General features: G+C 42.0%; 1 long non-coding RNA gene and 1 pseudogene across 1 annotated transcript; both read left to right on the forward strand.

Annotated features, from left to right (window-relative positions):
- The first annotated feature begins 5,370 nt into the window (after positions 1 to 5,370).
- LOC131489760 (uncharacterized) lies at positions 5,371 to 8,627 on the forward strand. The gene is made up of 2 exons (XR_009250722.1): positions 5,371 to 5,524; positions 8,184 to 8,627. It is a non-coding gene; the product is annotated as an uncharacterized LOC131489760 (long non-coding RNA).
- Positions 8,628 to 9,423: 796 nt separating this feature from the next.
- Positions 9,424 to 14,029, forward strand: LOC131489568 (heterogeneous nuclear ribonucleoprotein D-like; annotated as a pseudogene).
- The last annotated feature ends 281 nt before the right edge of the window (positions 14,030 to 14,310 follow it).

Consider the following 14,310-nt stretch of genomic DNA (forward strand, 5'->3'; position numbering starts at 1 on the left):
AATATTTGAGAGCATGTTATAAGGAAGGGAATAAGAAGTACTATGATCCTGAGAATGGAGTTTTCCAGTGATTCTGAAGAAAAATAAGGAGGCCATTGTGGTTGGAGCCGACTTAGGGATGGGAGACATGTGGTCAAAGCAAATGGCCTCATAATCAATGTTACAGAGTTTTAGTGCCATAGAGGGACTGCAGCCTGCAGTTGGCAGTGAGGAGAAAGAGAACACTTACCCAGATTCAGGCCCAGTGGGGTGAAGGCTCAGGGAGACAAAACAGCTGCCCCCTGAATACCTGTAGAGGAAGCCACGTCCTTCAGGGAGATTTAAGTTTAATTGAGGGTGAGTGGAAGGTAATTTGTAGAGAAGAGAGCAGGGAGTTTTATTTATGATGGACCATAAACTCCAGAGGGCTCACTGGAGAGGTTTTAGGAGTTAGGGAAGATGGAAGAAGGAGACATATTAAAGATATGCAAAGATATATAGTAATTAAAATGTGTGCAGTGAGGGGAAATCCGGAAGTCTGGGACTCCCTTTGGTGATTGACACAAACAGGTAATGGGCTTAATGAGATTAGTTCTAGCTGGTCTCAGAGGAAGCAGTGGTAGGGAGGCTGTGTGACAGGGGATGGGTTTGGGGATAGAGTTATGGAGGCTCAAATGGGAAGGTTTTATTCTGAATGTGTAGTCTTATCCCTCCAGACCCCTGTTGATTTGTTGTTGATATTTTGGGCAGAAAAGAATATATTTTGTGTAAGTATAAAGAGGAATAAAATATCTTTGTGTTCAGAATAAAAATTCTATAAATTTTTGTGTAACATAAATTTTTATTTCAAAATACCTACTGATTCTGGGGTGACTGGGTGGCTCAGTCGGGTAGGCTACTGACTTTGGCTCACGTCATGATCTTACAGTTCACAGGTTCGAACCCTGTGTCAGGCTCTGTGCTGACAGCTCAGAGCCTGGAACCTGCTTCAGATTCTGTGTCTCCCTCTCTCTCTGCCCCTCCCCCACTTCTGTCTCTAAAAAATAAACATTTAAAAAACTTTTAAATACCTACTGATTTATTTATAAGTCTGAAAAACACTATAACTAAATTCACATTGTACTTGTTATAAACCTGGAATTATTTCAATGGCATTTCAGCTCTCTAAAATATATCTATTCCCCCTTGCCTGCTAGAATGTCCACTCTTAAATTCATTCTCTCGATTTAAGTCAATTCTCAGAAAAGAGACGACCTCTATCATCTGCACATGTGGAAGCAATTTATCCAGGCCCTCCAAGAAGGTGTCTAGAAGATTAGATGTGCAAGAGATTATTGGGAGAAATACCTGTGAGAGGAAATGAGGAGGGGCGCAGAGGAAGATGGGAAGCCATCGGCCTGGTGCACCTCTCACCCCTGTGATGGGGAAGGCTAGAAAGAAAGGTCTTAGGTTACAGTGCAGTTTGAAGACAGTTTCCTGAGACTGATGGGGGTCCTCAAGCTGAAGTCTCCAGCTAGAGGAGCACTGTGTCTCAGAGGAAAGAACCTGCCTTAGTGTCCTTGCTGCGCTGAGTCATTGTCTGAGCAGCCAACTGGAGTGTCACCTTGGTGCAGGTGCAGCAAAGGATCCAGAGCATCCTAGCAAGGCCTTTAGTCAATAGTGGTTACTGCAGTAGGAAATCTGAGAGGCACATTTTCTCATCTGCTACAGTAAATTAGCAGGCATCTTCAAATAAGTTTAGTTAAATGCCATGTATGAAGGACGTGAGATAATGCTGCAAAGGCAAGTATTGACATAGAAGAGGGTATACAGAAAGCAGAAAGAATCCTTTGGGCAAAGAATGGCATCACGAGTTGAATTTGCGTTCCCTCTGTATTCATTTGTTGATGGCTTAACCTGCATCAAGATTCGATTATATTTGGAGATAGGGCCTTTAAAGAGGTGACTGTTAAAATGAGGCCCCTCGGGTGGGCAGTAATCCAGTCTGACTGGTGTCCTTGTAAGGAGAGGAAATGTGGACACACACAGAGACACCAGGGATGTGTGTGCACAGAGGAAAGACCATGTGAGGACACAGTGGGAAGGCAGCCATCTGCGAGTCAAGCAGAGATGCCTTAGGAGAACTCAGACCTGCCAACACCTTGGTCTCAGAGTTTTAAACTCTAAAATTAGGAGAAAATAAATTTCTTTTGTTTAAGCCACTCCGTCTGTGAAATTTGCCACAACAGCCTCAGCAAACTAATACAGATGTTTCAACGGTTAGAGCTCCCAACAGGAATGCCCAACCCATAGCATAATATGCCATTGTCACGGGAGCTGCTGGAATTTCCCTTCATTCTTTCATTTATCAGAGAAAGTTTCTGAGGAAGTACTTTACGAGCACAATTAAAGTTGAGGCTCTACCCATGCAGAGGTCTAAGGTCACAGTTACTCTAAACAGAGAGAAACGCAGGAACAGAGGCTCTGAGTAGGGAAGCAAGACTGGATGAGCGCCTGTCAGGGATGGTGCAGGGGTCATTCCTATAGTATGTAAGGTATTCCCAGAGCCTCTGTGTTGTAGCTGCAGAAGTCACCGTTAACAGTAAGGTCCATTAGTGCCACCGAAAGCATCGTTTACTGAGACGCTTTCGCGGTGAGTACAGGCAGGAATTGGAAAACATGGCGGCTCATCGCGTGTGCTTAGGTGATCTTAGAGGCCTTTCTTCATGGCAGTCTGTAGAGTCTGGTTAAAAGGTAATTTAGTGGAATTAGAGCAGATTGGCAAAGTGTCTAATCCTCTGATTTAAAAATAAACGGTGTGGAAAACTGTAACTTGTGATATACCTGTCATCGATGAAGAACACTGTATCACATTCTAAAAAAGGATCTGATTTTTTCCAACTTCGTTCGAGAAGTTATGCCCTTAATCTTCCAAACTTATTAAAACTGGTTTAGATGCAAGATAATATGCTTAAAGGAGTTCTTACACCTAATTTAGTGAACGCAAAGAACAGAATTTAGTTTTTCTTTTTTTATGATGCATACTGTACACAAATCTAATTACAGACAAACTTTGTTCTTCATACAACAAGCTGAGAATTATCAAAATTAACACCAAAAGCCCTTGTTAAGTAGAAATGGATGTAGGTCAGAAACAGCCATGATTATAACTACAGATTTAGAAACTAACAAATTGAAGATATGTATATAAAATGAATAATGTAATTTCCAATTTTGAAAAGAATAAACACAAGCTTACATTTGGATTAATATTTTCACAGGCAGTTTACCTAGAAAATATGTGTAACAGAAAAGAAACCTGATTGTCTGTGTCAGTTATATTGGTCAATTCTGCTTTTAAGCCATACCCATGTAGCAGTAAAATCAATTTTCTTTGACATACACATTATGTCTCAATAAGTAATGGACTAATCAGATGTTTTATATGGTTTCACTTTGAAGAGAAAGAGGCAAATAATCTTCCTGAAAGTCGGAAATGGCAGACATTCAGGGGTTCAGTGATTCTGAAGGTGGAAAGAAAACAGGATGCTTAACGTGTTGAAAAGAATTACACTAAAATGTTTACCAATGATGCTCCGTCTTTACACATGACTTTGACAGTCCACGTCTTAACCTATTGGCCTCAGTGGAATCCAAGGAAAAATGTTCTTTAGAAGCAGTAAAAAATATACCATGGTTTATCTTAACTTCTAGATTAGATTGTTTATGCTTACTTTCCTTGAGCTGTCTACAGTAGAGATTTAATTTTCTAAGCACAATTCCAGGCTTGAGTATTTATGCAACTTATGCAAGTGGCATCAATGAGACCATTAGGATCAAGTCTGTAGTTTAACTACTTGGGCTTGAATTTCAACACCGGCCTTTATTATCTGTGTAACCATGAACCACTTAACCACTGTGCACGTCAGTTATTTTATCTGTAAAATTTGAGTAATAATAACGATTTATTAAAGGGCCCTTAGGAGGATTGAAGGCATTATTTCACGTAAAGCAGTTCTAGCAGGCATAGGCACTGATAAGTGTCTGATACATATTAGCTTTCCTATTGCCTAGCTCCAGAAAACATCCAAAGCAAAGGGTGCAGTGGCTGGTACGCTTGGTATATGGCAGAGCCCAGTCCAGGGACACATTCTCTAGTTTCTGAAGCTAGCTCAGAAGGTGATTCTGACCAGAGAATGTCACAAAACTGGCCAAGGCTCAGAGCTTCCTGAGATCTGCAGAGAGATGGACGGGTGAATTCCACTGAGCCTCCTGTATCTCCTGACGTAAATCCTGACCAAAGGGTCTTTTTGCTATACCTGCTCTTTAACACGTTTCGATCTCACACTATCAAGCTATGAAGATACTAACATTCCATTTCTATGAACAGTTTTTACTGTGCATCCTATCCCTCCATGGCTTCACAACCTCCAGGCATTCTCCGCTGGAGGACTCTAAGCTTCTCAGCAAGGCCTATGACACCTCTAGCCTGGTCTGCCTTGCATCCACCTTTCCCAGAATCATTACCTATCATGGCATCCTGCTCCCGTAACTCTCTGGTTACAAGAATCTGGTGACAAGAATCACATGAGCAAGCTTGAAGTGGACTTTTCGCCAAGCAAGATTAGAATGACTCCAGCCTTGACTCACATTTGATTTATTTATTATTATTATTGTTTTAACGTTTATTTTTGAGAGAGAGAGAGACTGAGCACAGGCGGGGGAGGGGCAAAGAGAGACGGAGACACAGAATCTGAAGCAGGCTGCAGGCTCCGAGCTGTCAGCACAGAGCCTGACACGGAGCTCGAACCCACAAACCATGAGATGGAGACCTGAGCCGAAGTTGGACGCTTAACTGACTGAGCCACCCAGGCGCCCCCTTGACTCACATTTAAACTGCAACCCTTGTGAAAGACCTTGAGACAAAACCAATGGATTAAGCTACTCCCAAATTCCTAATTTGTTGTTTGGGGCAAAGTGGTATTTTGTTATGTGGCACTTTGGCCACTTTTGTTACATACAAACAGATAACTAGTACACTAACAAAAAAGAGGGAAGAAGCCACAAGTGAAAAGCTTGAAAGTTGTCACTCCATTCTAACAGCGAGTAAAACATGAACAGATTGAAAAACCGGCAACTCTTCTTAGTGCATAAGACAGGGGCGAACACAGGGCCAGCTGTTGCCCCAGAATCAGATAGGCTGAAGGTTGAGTTAGAAAGTTGGAAGAAGAGCTGAGTACTCTGATGCCTTCAGGGCTAGCAGACAAGCAGGGAGAGCAGGAGAAGCAGCTGGAGACCCTAGCATACTCTTTGGCAAAGCTAGGAGGGTGCAAGCTAAGGGGAGTAAGGTCCAAGTGCTTATGACAAAGCCTAATTGTGATGCCAAGGGTTGGAATTCCTGAGAAAGTGCGGAAGAGTGCAGAGAAGGATATTGTGATGGACAGTGAAACAGACCAAACTCCCCTGGCCATCAAGAAGTTAATGCCCAAGCTCAGGCATGAGCCCGCACCCTTCAGGAGATACAGCAGATTGGGTGCGTAGGAAAAGTGGCCATTGTAGTGCCCAGGTGGGTGTTGCCCAGGACACCAGATTACCCTTGAAATACGGTGCTTGGTTAATGCAGGAACAACATGTATTCTTGTGTTCTAAACAACATGCGAAGCATCTGCCAAAGGTGTCTGGGGCCATCCACTGGTGTTTCTATTTGGTGATAGATTGGCAAGTTGATTATATTGCCCCCCTCCCTTCAAATGAGGGTTCTAAGTATGCCTTGGTTTATGTGGACATTGTGTCTGGTCTAACCCAAGCTTTCCCCTGTCACTGTGCAAACCAGTCTGCCGCCATCAGGGGATTAGAGAAACTGAGTACCATGAAGAGATACCTTTGTCGAAAAGATAGTGATGGGGGGGGGGTCCACATTTCAAAGGTCATGATGTGCAAGACTGGGAAAAGAACCTGATATTGAATGGACATTCCGTCTCCCCTATAAACCACAACCAGCAGGGCTGGTAGAAAGGAAACATGAAGTATTAAAGCAGCAGGTTAAATTACTAACAGGTGAAACCACCTTGGCCAAGTGGACGAAAGTACTGCCCGGCCTTTGATACATTTGAATGATCAGCTGGTAGATCCTGTTGCCCCTCATGCCAGACTGGGAGCCCTGCAGAGACACCCAACACCTTAAAGGTACAAAAGTCACAGAAGATAGAAGTTGGCCGGACTCTGACCACGGATCAATGTGCTGTGCTGCTGAGAACACCAGGCATAATCGCGCCTGGGAAAGGTGTCATCTACTGGAATTTGCGGTGGGATGTTCCCATCGGGATGGGTGAGTTACTTCATACTCCTGGGGGAGGGAGAGCTACTCAGTCTCCCCTGGGGTCCCATTGTCCTGCTGCAGGCTGGACGTGTGGAAGCACATGGTACCTGGGATGGAACGCACACCAGTGCATGATGGGAGAATGCAGGTGTCTTGATCTGGCATATCCCGCCCCCACCATAGCTCCTCATGCCTGGTGGTGCTGCCTCCCCAGCCAACATGTATGGATGCACAACCAAGGGAAGTTTCTAAAGCTGCAGCCACATTAACATCTAAGGATCAGGCCACAGCTATAATTATTTTTTTTTAATGTTTATTTTTGAGAAAGAGAGGCAGAGACAGAGGGAGACAGAGAATCCCAAGCAGTCTCCGCACTGTCAGTGCAGAGCCCAGCGTGGGGATCGAACTCATGTGAACTGTGAGATCATGACCTGAGCCAAAATCAGAAGTTGGATACTTTTTTTTTTTTTTTTTTTTCAACGTTTTTTATTTATTTCTGGGACAGAGAGAGACAGAGCATGAATGGGGGAGGGGCAGAGAGAGGGAGACACAGAATCGGAAACAGGCTCCAGGCTCCGAACCATCAGCCCAGAGCCCGACGCGGGGCTCGAACTCACGGACCGCGAGATCGTGACCTGGCTGAAGTCGGACGCTCAACCGACTGCGCCACCCAGGCGCCCCAGAAGTTGGATACTTAACTGAACCATCCAGGCACCCCAGACACAGCTATAACTCTTATAGAAGGACAGTGACCAAGTGGGCTTGACCAACAGTTGGGTATGTTGGCAGCTGCCCCTCTCTAGCTTATCAGGTTGCCATGGCGGGTATCACCGGGGAGGGGACTGGAAAGCCTAGAACAGTGCATTGAGGAAAACAAGCTAGGACTAGTACTCTTCATTCATCTGATATCACCAGTACTGATCCAGAAAACTGGCTTGTGGCTCACACTGTTGATAACACCTGACAAGGGTATTCTTTTTCTGTCAAACGACATGGGCAACCCATCAAACTGATGACCAGGAAGGTGCTTAAAATACCACCATCAGAGCACTCAGATTGGAATAAGTTCATGTAGCTCACACCAGGTAAAGGACATTTGAGCGTCAGGGTACCCCTATGCTGGAAACAGAAATATCACTCTAAACAGAACCAACCCAGTTGTGCCAGGAATACGGGATGGATATGAATGGAACCATCCAGTCATTCTGTCACATTAAAGGAGAGCCAGTGGTTTGGCACTGACCCATTACTCCCCTTCAGGTATTCCCTGGGTAGCCCTGAATGGGACCCAGTGGTTGTGTGGCCCAGTCCATGGCCATGGCTTCCACTTGGGTGGTTGGGGCACTTGCACCCTTGTTCTCCCTGGGCACAGAGGAGAATCCTCCCACTGTAACAAAAATTTGTAACCTCACTCTCCTCAAGAAAGAGGGCACATTCTGTTTCTACTGGTATGATCATTTGGCTACAGTTTTTGTCCCCGCCATTAGCCTGAGGGCATGTGATAGCACATGTAGAAGCCCTTACTACGTTCACTAACAAGCCCTAAATGATAGCTGCCAATGGCTGTCTTTAGTGAACACTGAAAGGTCTCTAATTGGAAAAGCTGTGCTCCAAAATAGAACCGCCTTAGACATTATTATTGCCTCGCAAGGAGGTACCTGTGTCATTATAGAAACAGACTGTTGTGTGTTCATACCTGATGAGTCTGCTAATGTATCCTCTTGACTAAATCGCAGGAGGATGCAAATGAACTCTGAATAATCCTCAGCCTGGAGGACTCAGTAAATCAGTGGGCTCTTGGTGGGAAAAAAGTTACTTATTTTGGGAATCATTATCTTAATCTGTGCTTTTTTTTTTTTTTTTTACGAACCTGAATTATTTCCATGGTATCTGCTTTCAAATGTAGCCAGATAGCTGCCAAATGAGCCACCTCTATGCTAGTGAAGCCCCTTGCTGACCACGCCAGGCCCATTGCAGAAGAGGGAGGCATGAAAAATTTTAACATCCAGTCGGTCTTGAGGGTTGGAGTGTCTGGGGAGGTCATCAAGAAGACATGGTCACAGGTTGACCGGCAAGTTGGCCCCGGGCCATGGGAGGCTCCTCCACCCTCTCCATCTTTGAAACATGCACCCTGCCTCCTGTTCCCAGAGCCGGCCCCCTCCAAAGATGCTGCCTTGAGTAAGCAAGTGTTGTGGAGGCCATCTGAGCTGTATAAATGATGGAACCCTGTTAAGGTCTCTCTATAAACGTTTGAGATTATGGCAAGTAGGTGCAGAGATCTAGTGGTCTTGTGGCCACCTAGACAAGCCTCATAAGTAAGTTCCCTTGTGCATTAAACCTTCTGCCCACGGATCTGGATGGCTGCCTCTTTCCTTGGTTTCCCCCTGCCCTCCATGTACAAGGCCAATTTTAAATTTCACCCAAGCAGCTACCGAATTTGTGAACCAACATCTGTTGCCAGTAGACCTGCTTGCATGAAATGTTAAAAGAAGTTCTTTAGTGAGAAGGAAAATAAAATAGGTTGGGAACTCGGAGCTGTATAATGAAAGGAAAAGCATCAAAGAGGAAATAGGTGAAGGTGAAATGAAAGCTTTTGTTTTTCTTATTCTTTTTGAATAGTCACCATGCTATATGCTACATTCTCAGAACTTGTATCTCTCACAACTGGAAGTTTGTGCGCTTTGATCACCTTCTTGTTTTCTTCTATTTTTCTTATTCTTAACTGATCTAACATAATGGATTGTTCAAAATGATAATGGCAAAGTATTTGATTATGTATGCTTATATATATGTGTTATCGTATACAGATGTAGATGTAGATTTCCTTAGTAGAAGTGAAATGAATGACAACAATACAGGGACAGGAGGGAGCAATCAGGATTATTTTGTTATTATAAGAAATATGTCTATTATTTATTTTAGCAAATGCTAATCTCCTTATCCCAGAGAAAGGGGTGGGGGAATTTCAAAATTGGCTCAAGATTTTTTTTTTATAAGAGGTGTCAAAACAAAAATTAAGTGAAAGGAAAAAATTGTGTATTTTTTAAAGTTGACAAATCAGGTAAAAGAGAAAATATATTTTAAATTTTCTTGTCGGAATGAAAGCTTAGCAATCAACAGGTTCCTAGTTTCAAAAGAATCCACCTATGTCAAAAGTAAGAGACGGACGGACCTACAGATGTAGGAAGCTGAAGGTTAATACTGACATAACTGGGAACCAGAATAGGAACACAGAGAAGTGGTCACAAGCTTCTCAATTAGTATTATCGGTGGCTGTTGCCATGTTATAAGTGTGTTCTGTGGCCTTGTTGCAAACCGTGAGACATTTTTGCAAATAAATATTAATAAGTACATATGTATACAAGTTCTATGAGATGCATTCTAAGAAAATAATCCATATTGGAAGCAACAGAAGTCTTTAAACTTATAAATTCAATATATGTTCTTAGCCTTTCTAAAATATCCAAATATCACATCATTTGAAAATTAATCCAATAATGTTTTCCAGAGTTTGTAAGCATTGGACTATTCACTAAAAGCTAAAGTCCTTTGTAAATACTTTAACAGCGGAATCTCACATAGAAGATGTGAATGTTGTATAATACTCTGATCTGAACACAGAAATTGATATAAAATCTAAGTTAGCAGGAGTAATATTGATTTTAATGGTAAAACCAAATGAGAACAAGCACACAAATATTCTCATTCTTAAAAAGTGGGATGAGCTTATATGGTGCCAAAAGTACCCTAACACCAATTAGAAGATTCTTTTGGGCTCACCTTAACAGTTCAACCAACAAAATCCTAAAATGAAAGAAAATTTTCTTCATCTGTAATATTTGTCATGGAACAAAAATCAACTATCAGAGAAAGGCACCTATATGTATGTGTATACACACACACACACACACACACACACACACACACATTATTTTAAAACTTCAAATTAAGCATGGTAACTTTTAAATATTAAATGTGTTGTATTTGGGGGGTGCCTGGGTGGCTCAGTTGGTTAAGCATCAGACTTCGGCTCAGGTCATGATCTCACAGCTTGTGAGTTCCTGTCCCGCATGGGGCTCTGTGCTGACAGCTCAGAGTCTGGAGCCTGCTTTGGATTCTGCATCTCCCTCTCTGCCCCTACCCCACTCATGCTTTGTCTCTCTCTTAAACTTAAAAAAACTTAAAAAAAGTTTTTAATAAACATATTGCATTTTTTAATTACTAGGTTATTTTATTTAGCAGTTATTTTGTGTATATATATCAAGTAAAAATTATTTTCCATTTTATTTTTGATGATTAGTTTTATGTGTTGGCTATGGTACCCAATTATTTAATCAAAGCTAATCTAGGTGTTGCTATAAAGATATTTTGTAGATGTTGTTAAAACCTACAATAATTTGACTTCAAGTAAAGAGGTTTGCCTTCAGTGATACAGGTAGACTTCATCCAATCAGTAGAATGCTTTAAGGGCAAAACCTGAAGTTTACCAAAGAAGAAGAAGAAATTCTGCCTCAAGACTAAAACCTCAAGCCCTCCAGCCTGCAGACCTGCCCTACAGATTTCAGACTTGCCAGCCCCAACAATCACAAGTCGATTCCTTAAAATTAATCTCTTAACACACACACACACACACACACACACATACACATTGATTTTTGTTTCTCTGGAGAACCCCCACTGATGTAGTACTGAAACATAACATCTTAATACAGTATTTGTACATAATACTAACACCTACCTATTATGCTTATATTTTTACCAAAAAAAACTTTAAAACTGTCAGTTAATCCTGTGCTAGAAAAAAAAAATGACTTCTTGCCTATCATTGTGATTATTTGTTATCATTTCCGAAGAGTAACGTGTGTCAGGAGTTTAGAAACATGAATAGGCATTTAACCACAGAGAATAGAGTGGAATGGAATCTGAACTAGTCAAATCTGGTTAAGAATATATTTGGGGGGGGGGGGCTCTTCCGCCACCATTTGAAATCCAGCTCCATACAATGCTCCACCACAGCTGTTGCTGTGACCCAGACTGCGTGCCAGCAACCCCTCACCCGCCCCCCGCAGCCCACAGCTCCACCACCATGGAGGACATGAACGAGTACAGCAGCATAGAGGGATTCGCAGAGGGATCCGAGATCAACCGTGAGCAAGAATCCACAAGATGACGGCAAAATGTTTATTGGAGGCTTGAGCTGGGATACAAGCAAGCAAGACCTGACAATATTTGTCTCGATTTGGGGAAATCGTAGACTGTACAATAAAAACAGATCCAGTGACTGGAAGCTCGAGAGGATTTAGATTTGTGCTTTTCAGAGACGCTGCTAGTGTTGATACGGTTTGGGAACTGAAAGAACACAAACTGGATGGCAAATTGATAGACCCCCAAAAGGGCCAGAGCTTTAAAAGGGAAAGAACCTCCCAAAAAGGTGTTTGTGGGTGGATTGAGCCACGGTACTTCTGAAGAACAAACTGAAGAATATTTTGGAGCCTTTGTAGTTATTGAAAATATTGCACTTCCCATGGAGACAAAACCAAATGAAAGAGGACTTTGCTTTATCACATATACCGATGAAGAGCCAGGAAAGAAATTGTTAGAAAGCAGATATCATCAAATTGGTTCTGGGAAGTGTGAAATCCAAGCTGCACAACCCAACGAGGTCTATAGGCAGCAACAGCAACAACAAAAAGGAGGAAGAGGTGCCGTGGCTGGTGGACAAGGTGGTACTAGGGGTCATGGACAAGGTCAGGGCCAAAACTGGAACCAGGGATTTAATAACTGTTATGATCAAGGATATGGAAATTACGATAGTGCCTTTGGTGGTGATCAAAACTATAGTGGCTGTGGCTGTGATTATACCGGGTATAACTAGGGAGACTATGGATATGGACACAGATATGCAGACTACAGTGGCCAACAGAGCACTTATGTCAAGGCTTCTCGAGGGGGTGGCAAGCCATACTAAAGGAGGACTTTGGAGAAAACGGGAGGAGATTGCTAAACCCATCTTGCAGGACGGACGGCATTGAAGATCAGCCTTCTGTTGATCTAAGGTGATTATTTTGTAAAAGACTTCCTAGCGTACAAGACACAACTGTGTCCAACTGTATATAGCCGCCAATTAGTTTTCTTTGTTTTTACTTTGTCTTTTGCTCTCTGTATTATGACTCAGTGTGGAGTTGTGTTTATACAAATTTTATTTGTGTGATTTCATGTTAAACCTCAAATAAATGCTTCCTTATGTGATTGTTTTTCTGCATCAGGTACTAAAAAGCTCTGTAAAAGTGTAACTGAAAATAAACAATAATTAAGGCACAGTTTATTTTGTAGGGAATATTGATCCATAGGGGGAAACGGTGGTCCTTTTTTGAATAGCCAGCTACAGTGTCTCCCTGTTCCCCATTTTTCTTAGATGTATTCTATATTCTGAGGCTTCATTTCCCTGCTAACTGAGGTTTCCACCACACCTTTAATGTTTCTCTGTGCATTTGGAGACCTTGTCATAGTGTTGTCATTAGTGGAAGCTTTCTAGCCGACCATGAATCTTCTGGATTGTATTGTGAAGAAGTGTGCCTTTTTAGCACAAAGCATGTTGGTAGTTCCTTTTCATAAATAGAAGCAATTGTGCTTTGTTCCTGTCTCTGGAAAGCCATTGGTTATGATACACTCCATCAGAATCTGGTCTGTTAGAAAGAGCTTTGGCTAATCGTAATACCATGACATTACTTGTTTTCTTGATTAAAACATCCAGATATACCCAGGGAAAAGGCAGTCTTAAACAGTGTGTTGGAGCTACAGTTTAAGAGTATCAGAAATTGTTACAAGGATTTTGGCAGAGAGGTATGAGGTGGTTAAAATTTGAGCAAAAGTGAGATGCAGATATTTGAAGTAGGGACTTGAGGAAGTCGGTTGTATTCTACTGGTATTGTCGCAGCAAGCACCAAACTGAACAAAATGTTTTCTTGTGGGGCGTTTTTTAGGAAGCTATATTGGGTGTTAACTGTTAATGTGGTGTGAGCTCTTAGAAAAAGTCATGCTAGTAGGTTTCATCATTTTTAATGCATTTAGTGCTTGAGCTGCGTAGTTAAACATCCCGTATTCAGACATAGGAAGGAGTCGTGAGGAAAAGTATACTTTAAATTTTATGTATGTCGATGCAAATCTAAGGTGACCTGAGTTATTACAACAGATTTTCCTGGTGAGTCAAAAAGCAGTTTTAACTGTAGATTTTGAAGAATTTCCTGGGTAAATTTAAGCTTTAAATTTTATATTCACTGTCCTTGGATTTAAGGTTTTTTTGTTTTGTTTCTGTGGTTCTACATTAGCCTTTAGGATTGGCATACAGGTTCTTGTGCAGAGTAGTTGACCTCACCTTCCAGGAAATGTAAATTTTTTATGCTGCTGAACCTGCCTTTTGTTTTATTTGGTGCCTGCAACTTTCTTTGTTTAACGATGTTTGTACTTGCTAGCTATCAAGTTACACTGCACTTGGCCTTGTTTTGCTCTTGTTTTGCTGTTTGACCTTAAACCTAGGCCAAGTACCAATGTTGGTTATTGCAAGGGACTGCTTATTCTTTCAACAGGCAACCTTAGGGAACAAGGGAGATTTTCATTTTAAGTTATGTTGTCAAAGTCTGTCGGTGCAGTGTCTAGGGCAGTGAATCCTGTTAAGTTCAAATTTATGATTAGGTGACAAGTTGACGTTGAGATTGATTGTCCTTTCCCTGATCAAAAATGAATAAAGGTTTTTTAAACAAACAAACAAAAAAATGTTTGGGGGCATTATTCTCATGGGTTTTTTTGGAGAAAACTCAGGGACTACTGGGTGGGGAGGGGCAGCCATCAGAAGGGAGCATTGTTCCCTTGCTGTCAAATTCTAGTCTTCACCTATACTGGCTGACTTCACACTTGATTTATACATCAGGTCTCTATATACAGCTTTATTCAAACATAGGATCCCACTGCTGCAGATTGAAAATCATTGCCTTGCCAAATAAATCGCAATCAGGTTAGATGGGAGGCATATGGGT

The sequence above is a fragment of the Neofelis nebulosa genome, chromosome 11 (genome assembly GCF_028018385.1).
Source record: "Neofelis nebulosa isolate mNeoNeb1 chromosome 11, mNeoNeb1.pri, whole genome shotgun sequence".
Classification (NCBI taxonomy): domain Eukaryota; kingdom Metazoa; phylum Chordata; class Mammalia; order Carnivora; family Felidae; genus Neofelis; species Neofelis nebulosa.